We start from the raw sequence: 6222 nt of genomic DNA on the forward strand, positions 1-6222 counted from the left end.
GGGGTCCATTATGAAACGTTTGTCAAATCCATCTGTTTATAAATCTCATTTTAACCATACATTAGAAAAAATAGCTTGATCCAAATTTCAGGTGGACTATAACACGGGAATAAAATGTAAAATCATGTCTGAAACCTCTAATTTCACTCCATAAGAGTGCCTCACCTGAGTTTTAGATGCCTATTATTTTTGGGATCTCTTTTCATCATGGTGGGTAACGCCTTATGAACGGACTGGATTTCAAATAAACTACAAGCTTGCATAGGGAGGTTTCTACGGTGGCTGTCTACATCATCACCGTTCCCTGTGGTGTAGTCCATTTCAATTATAGATCCATCTAATTTTTTAATCTTATGACTAATATTATGTTTTGAAACGGGTGGACGGATTGGATTTCACAAAAACGTCATGATGGGCCCATTGTGCTTCGGTGATGCACGCTCTTTATATATAACAGTAGTTGCGGTGGATTCCGTTCCGTCCATGAGGGAAGGGAGACGGGTTGGCTACTCCCCCTGCCACCAGCCATTGGCTGATGGTCGGTGCTCTGTGGGCCCCACAATGATGTATGTGTTTCATCCATTACGTCCATATATTTTTATAGATCATTTTATGTTACGAAAGAAAAAATGAGGTACATATCAATCTCAAGTGGACCTCATTACAGGAAACAGTGTTGAATGATTGTTGACCATTAAAAACGTTTTGGGTGCCATAAAAGTTTTGGATCAAGCTGATATTTATTTTTTACCTTAATCTGAGACCTAATAAACAGTATGGTGGGACTTAGGAGGATTTTAACGGTGGATATCCAATCATTGTCGTTTTCCTGGAGTGTGGTCCAACTAAGATTTACATCCCTATCATTTTTTTTAATCCCAAAATAATCTTTAAAAATGGATTAACAGAATGGATGAAACATATACATCATGGTGGGCCCACAGTGCGCCGACCGCCAGCCACGGGGCTGGTGTCAGGGGGAGTAGCCAATCTGTTTCCCGAGGGAAGAGCCTCTTGAACCGCGATTACGTTTAGCCTCGCGTAGAGGTACGCGTGGCAGGTGTACTTGTATCATTTTGGGACCGTTCATCTTGTTGGCCCTACTGTAGATGGAAAAATAGTTCGTAATACATGTAGGTCAGATGATCCTAGCCATCCGGTCAATAGCTTTCAAATCGATTTTGATGGAAGAAACATGATGGGTCTGGGTTTTGAAATAGGAAGCGGATTGCGTGCGGAGTAATTCGGTAGGCTTTAGCGTAATGAGAAAACTCTGTGAGACCCACCGTGATGTTTGTTTACCATCCACGCCATCCATCCGTTTCTTCGGATCATTTTAGATCATCAACCCAAAATTGAAACGTATCCGAAGCTCAAGTGGACCACACCACAGGAAACAGTGGGAATTGAACGCCTACGGTTGGAAACTTCTTGAGAACACAGAAGTTTTGGATCAAGATGATATTTGTCTTTTTCCCTTCGTCAGGTTGGATGACAAACAGACATCACTGTGAGCCCTAGGATTGTTTCAACCGTAGATGTCATTATCCCCACTGATAAAACCGATGGACGGGGTCGAGAAGAAAAATACATCACCGGTGGACCCCACACAGTGTACTCAGTATGCAATCCGCGTCCTTTGAAATATGGGCCATCCGTAAGAGTATCCATGGATGAATGGTTCCGATTATTGATACATCACTGCCAATTGGTATGGAGTGTTAGAGGCAGGGGTAACAGTTTCAGTGGGTGAGGCCATGATTGTGGGGCCCACATTAATGTATGTGTTTTATATCCATGCTGTCCATCCGTTTTTCCAGATCATTTTAGTTCATGATACCAAAAACGAGACGGATCCAAATCTCACTGGACCACACCACAACAAAACAAGTTGATTGAACTCCTATCATGAAAAACTTCCTAGGGCTCACTGTAATGTTTATTTTCCATCCAACCTGTTGATAAGGTCACACAGACCTAGATGAAGGGTTAACACAAATTTCAGCTTGATCTAAAACATTTTCTGGCCTCAAGAGGTTTTTAATGGACGGAATTCAATCCTTTATATGTGGTCCAACAGAGATATGGATCTGTCTCATTTTTGTGACAGAAAACTGAAATGATCTGGAAAATCTGATGGACGGCGTGGATATAAAACCAATACATCCATGTGGCCCCACTGTTAGGGCCTCACCCACTTAGCTGCTACCCTTGCTTCACCTAATCCGCGTTACCCCCATTCGGATCCACCACATTCTACCGAATCTACTTTTTGTTTTTTCGAATCTAACTTTTAAAAGCATCCACGTGGGACATGCTGTTGTCGCTAGTTTGTTAGTTGGGATATAATAGGGTAGACTTGGAAGTACCGTAGTATGGTAGAGCTATGTCTCTTATGCAAACGTGGCACAGTAAATTGTCAATCGTAACCGTCCATCCGGTGGATCTCATTTAAGACATCTATTAGATGTTTATATCATCACTTTTCTTCACTTTTTGGAGCATTTCTAAGCCTACACGCGTGCTCAGGACATGTCATCTAGATTCCCCCACATGTGCCACCATTGCACACGAGCATGCGATCCAAAGGGTTCATCGGGAGGGTTCACGTTGTTTTGATTCTCTGCAGAAAAGGTCTGGTTATTAAGTACATGGGCCACAATTCACGAAATATATAATAACGTACCAAAGAGTTTTGGGCAAGTTCCGTAATGTTTCGAACAACGTGGATCACCTGTAGCATGGTTACTGTAAATGGTGGGACACACCTGATGGATGGCATGGATCTCGTGTCGCTCAACCATGCTGACAAATAGGAGCGTGTACAGGAACTTCAATGTACACGCGCGGGGAATTATCATTCATTAACGTTGCGTTCAATTATTTGGGCGGTCTGGATTTGAGGTGTATTCCACGTGTAAGGTAGGAGGCTCAGCCACGTAAATTTCTTCACAGAAACGAATGATCTGTTCTTCTTCTTACATAACATGTACAAAATTGCAGCAGCAGGAATTCCATGCTACAGAGGAAGAAAGAGGCATCCTGACTGGTGGGGATGGTTCCATGTGGGCCAAGTAGGATCGCACACAATCCGATATCACATGTTGCCTGTTAAATAGAAGAGTCATCACTATTTTAATGGTGCAATTAATTTTCTTTTATAAATGCAATTATCACAAGGAGCATGACTTTATTATCTCCCCGAAAACGAAGGCATGTCATGGAGAACGATGGATAACCATCAAAGACCTAAATGTTGGGAAATTTGGAAACAATAATTTTGGATTAAAAAATTGATCAAAATTAAGTTAAAGCATGCATTAGATACATTCTCTTTAAAGTATAATTTGCCCCCTCTTCTCCGAGATTAGAGATCGCGGGTGGGTTGTAAGTTAAGTGCTTCGAAAGGCATTGTTTGGTGATGGGTGTAGCAATCACAGAGAGACCACCTTGAAAACTCGGCTAAAATAATCACCTTCTCTGGCAAACTCAATGAGTCTTCAGAATTAGTAACTTAGTGAGTTTGGGAACCCAATTTGTTATAAAACAAAGAAAAAAAAGAGAATTATTATTATTATTATTATTATTTTCTTAGTTGAGATCATTGTTTTTGAATTGCTATGCACTTGGAGGGGTCTAGTTTATATAAATAGACATAATGAACTGTTGCGGTTGAAGTCATCAAGGATCAGAAAGTTGCAAAAATGTTGTTGATTGTTGGCTCATTAATTTAATTAAAGATTTACTATTTGGATTACTAATGGCTGACCGTTTTTGCACTGTAAGCATTAATCAGTGTCAGTTTCTAACTGTTTTTTGCAACGGACAAATTAGACTATTTTCAGAAACTAATATAAGCTTCCTTCGCTCGCACTTCGTACCTCTTACACCGCAGTCACATTGTCTTGCGAGGGAGTAACTACTCGTGACACGATGCGTACATGCAAAGTACAAACTGTGCTATTAACGCCTCTATAACCATTCGGCCACTCAGCCACATTGCCCACACCCATGCCCTAGCTCTCACTCGCATAAGCACGTGTGGTTATGTGCGTGTGTTCTAGTACTTCGCATGGAACACGCAACCCAAGTTCTTTCCCTCTTTTCTCCAAGTAACCTATTCATAGGATAATTTATAAAGCCAAATAAATTTTCATCTCTAAGTTATGTAGGACATGAAAATCCACATTTTTACAATTTTGTAAAAAGGTTTTAAAGGAAAATCGATTTTTTTGAACTTTTGATTTTAAAATTTTCAAAAACAAGTATAACTATTTATTTTAACAAAAAAAAGAAAAAAGAAGAATTCTCAACAATCCCCCATTTGATTAAATTAAATAGTGAAAACATCTGTCGGAGAATAGATATAATTCTTATGCATACAGAAAAATATATTTCAATTTGAATATTTCTTTAGTGTAAGTATTTCAAAGTTCAATCAAAATTTCTAGTAGTCACAGTTTTAAACAAGTTATTCCTTAATGAAAAAATTAGATATACCACACACACAATCACATTTGTATTATATAAATTCACTTATATTACTTGCTTAACATATTTAATGGTCATGTGCTCATCCAGTTTCATGAACGATCTTAAGAGAAACTCTAACTCTCATGAGAGATGGTATCACATTTACGTTCACATAGGTAAAATTCTTCCAGTGTTTCCATTACTATAAACACTTGTCATTTATACTGGATTTCATTAAAAGTCCTAGATGAGGTCATATCTTATTATTTTTATTGCTGAAAATTTTCACATATCGGTGACTTCTTCTTATTTATTGAGCCCAAAGTTAGAGATTTTCTAATGTTGAGTTGGGTTTCTATCACTGGTGGAACTTTATGTTAAGAGTTTTAACCACATCCCTCTAGATGATGTCCTTATTACCTTTCTTATTAGAAGTTTAGTGAAAGGCTCAACCAAGTTATTATTTGACTTTATATATAAGATCGTAATGATTCCATTTCAAATAATTGCCTTACATAGTCATGTCTCAGACTTATGTGTCTATATTTTTCATTATATATGCCGTTGTAGGCTCTTGCTAGAGTGGTTTCACTATAGGCTTCGCACAAAATGTGATTTCTAGTAGAAGATTCCTTAGTCACTTAATCTCTTTGTATGTTGCTGCTAGAGCTATAAATTTAGATTCCATCGTTGAGTGTGTTATGTCTGTTTGTTTCTTTGATCTTCAAGAGATACTTATACCTCCTAAGATGAATACTTATCTTGTTATGAAATTATTGTCCTCTGTACTCGATATCCAACTTACATTGGTATATCATTCCAATATGACCAGAAATTTTGAGTAGAATAGATTATTTCTTTAGTTGCTTTGAGGTAACCAAGAACCCTATCAATAGCCTTCCAATGTTCTAGACTGTGATTACTAGTAAACCTGCTTAGTTTACTCACAATGTATGCTATATCTGGTTTTGTACATTATATAACATACATAAGATTGCATATAGTATTAGCATATTCAAGCTGTATAACTGTTTTACTATCATTTTCTTTCAACTTGATACTTAGATCAAATGGGGTATTTACTTCTTTAAATTTCAAGTTGTTAAACTTGTTCAATATCTTCTTAATGTAATGAGACTGACACAGTGCATAATCCCCACTATATTTTTTAAAACTTTGATACCTGGTATGGTATTCACTTATCCAAGATTCTTCATTTTGAAAATAGAAGAGAGAAGCCTCTTCATTTCAGTTACACATTTCATTGTATTACTGATAATTAGCATGTTATCAACATATAGACATATAATAATAATGTAATCACTACATACCTTATACTAAATGCATTTATTAACTACATTATGTATAAAACAATGAGATAATACATTTGAATTGAATTTTTTATGCCACTATTTAGGTGCTTGCTTCAATCCATACAATGACTTAATGAGCCTACGCATTTTTTTTTTCATTTTCTAGTAGAATAAACCCTTCTGGTTGCTCCATGTATACCTCCTCATTGAGGTCTCCATTCAAGAATGTTGTCTTTACATATATTTGATAGATGTAAATATGATGTTTGATGTCAATGTGAATAAAATCCTAATTGATGTTATTCTAGTCAAAGGTATTCGTGTCAAAATAATCAACTCCTTTATGATAGAATCCTTTTGCTATTAGTTGAGTCTTAAAGGTCTAAATAGTACCATCAATGTGGTATTTTCTCTTGAATGCCCACTTGCATCCTAT

Source organism: Magnolia sinica, chromosome 18 (genome assembly GCF_029962835.1).
Source record: "Magnolia sinica isolate HGM2019 chromosome 18, MsV1, whole genome shotgun sequence".
Taxonomy (NCBI): domain Eukaryota; kingdom Viridiplantae; phylum Streptophyta; class Magnoliopsida; order Magnoliales; family Magnoliaceae; genus Magnolia; species Magnolia sinica.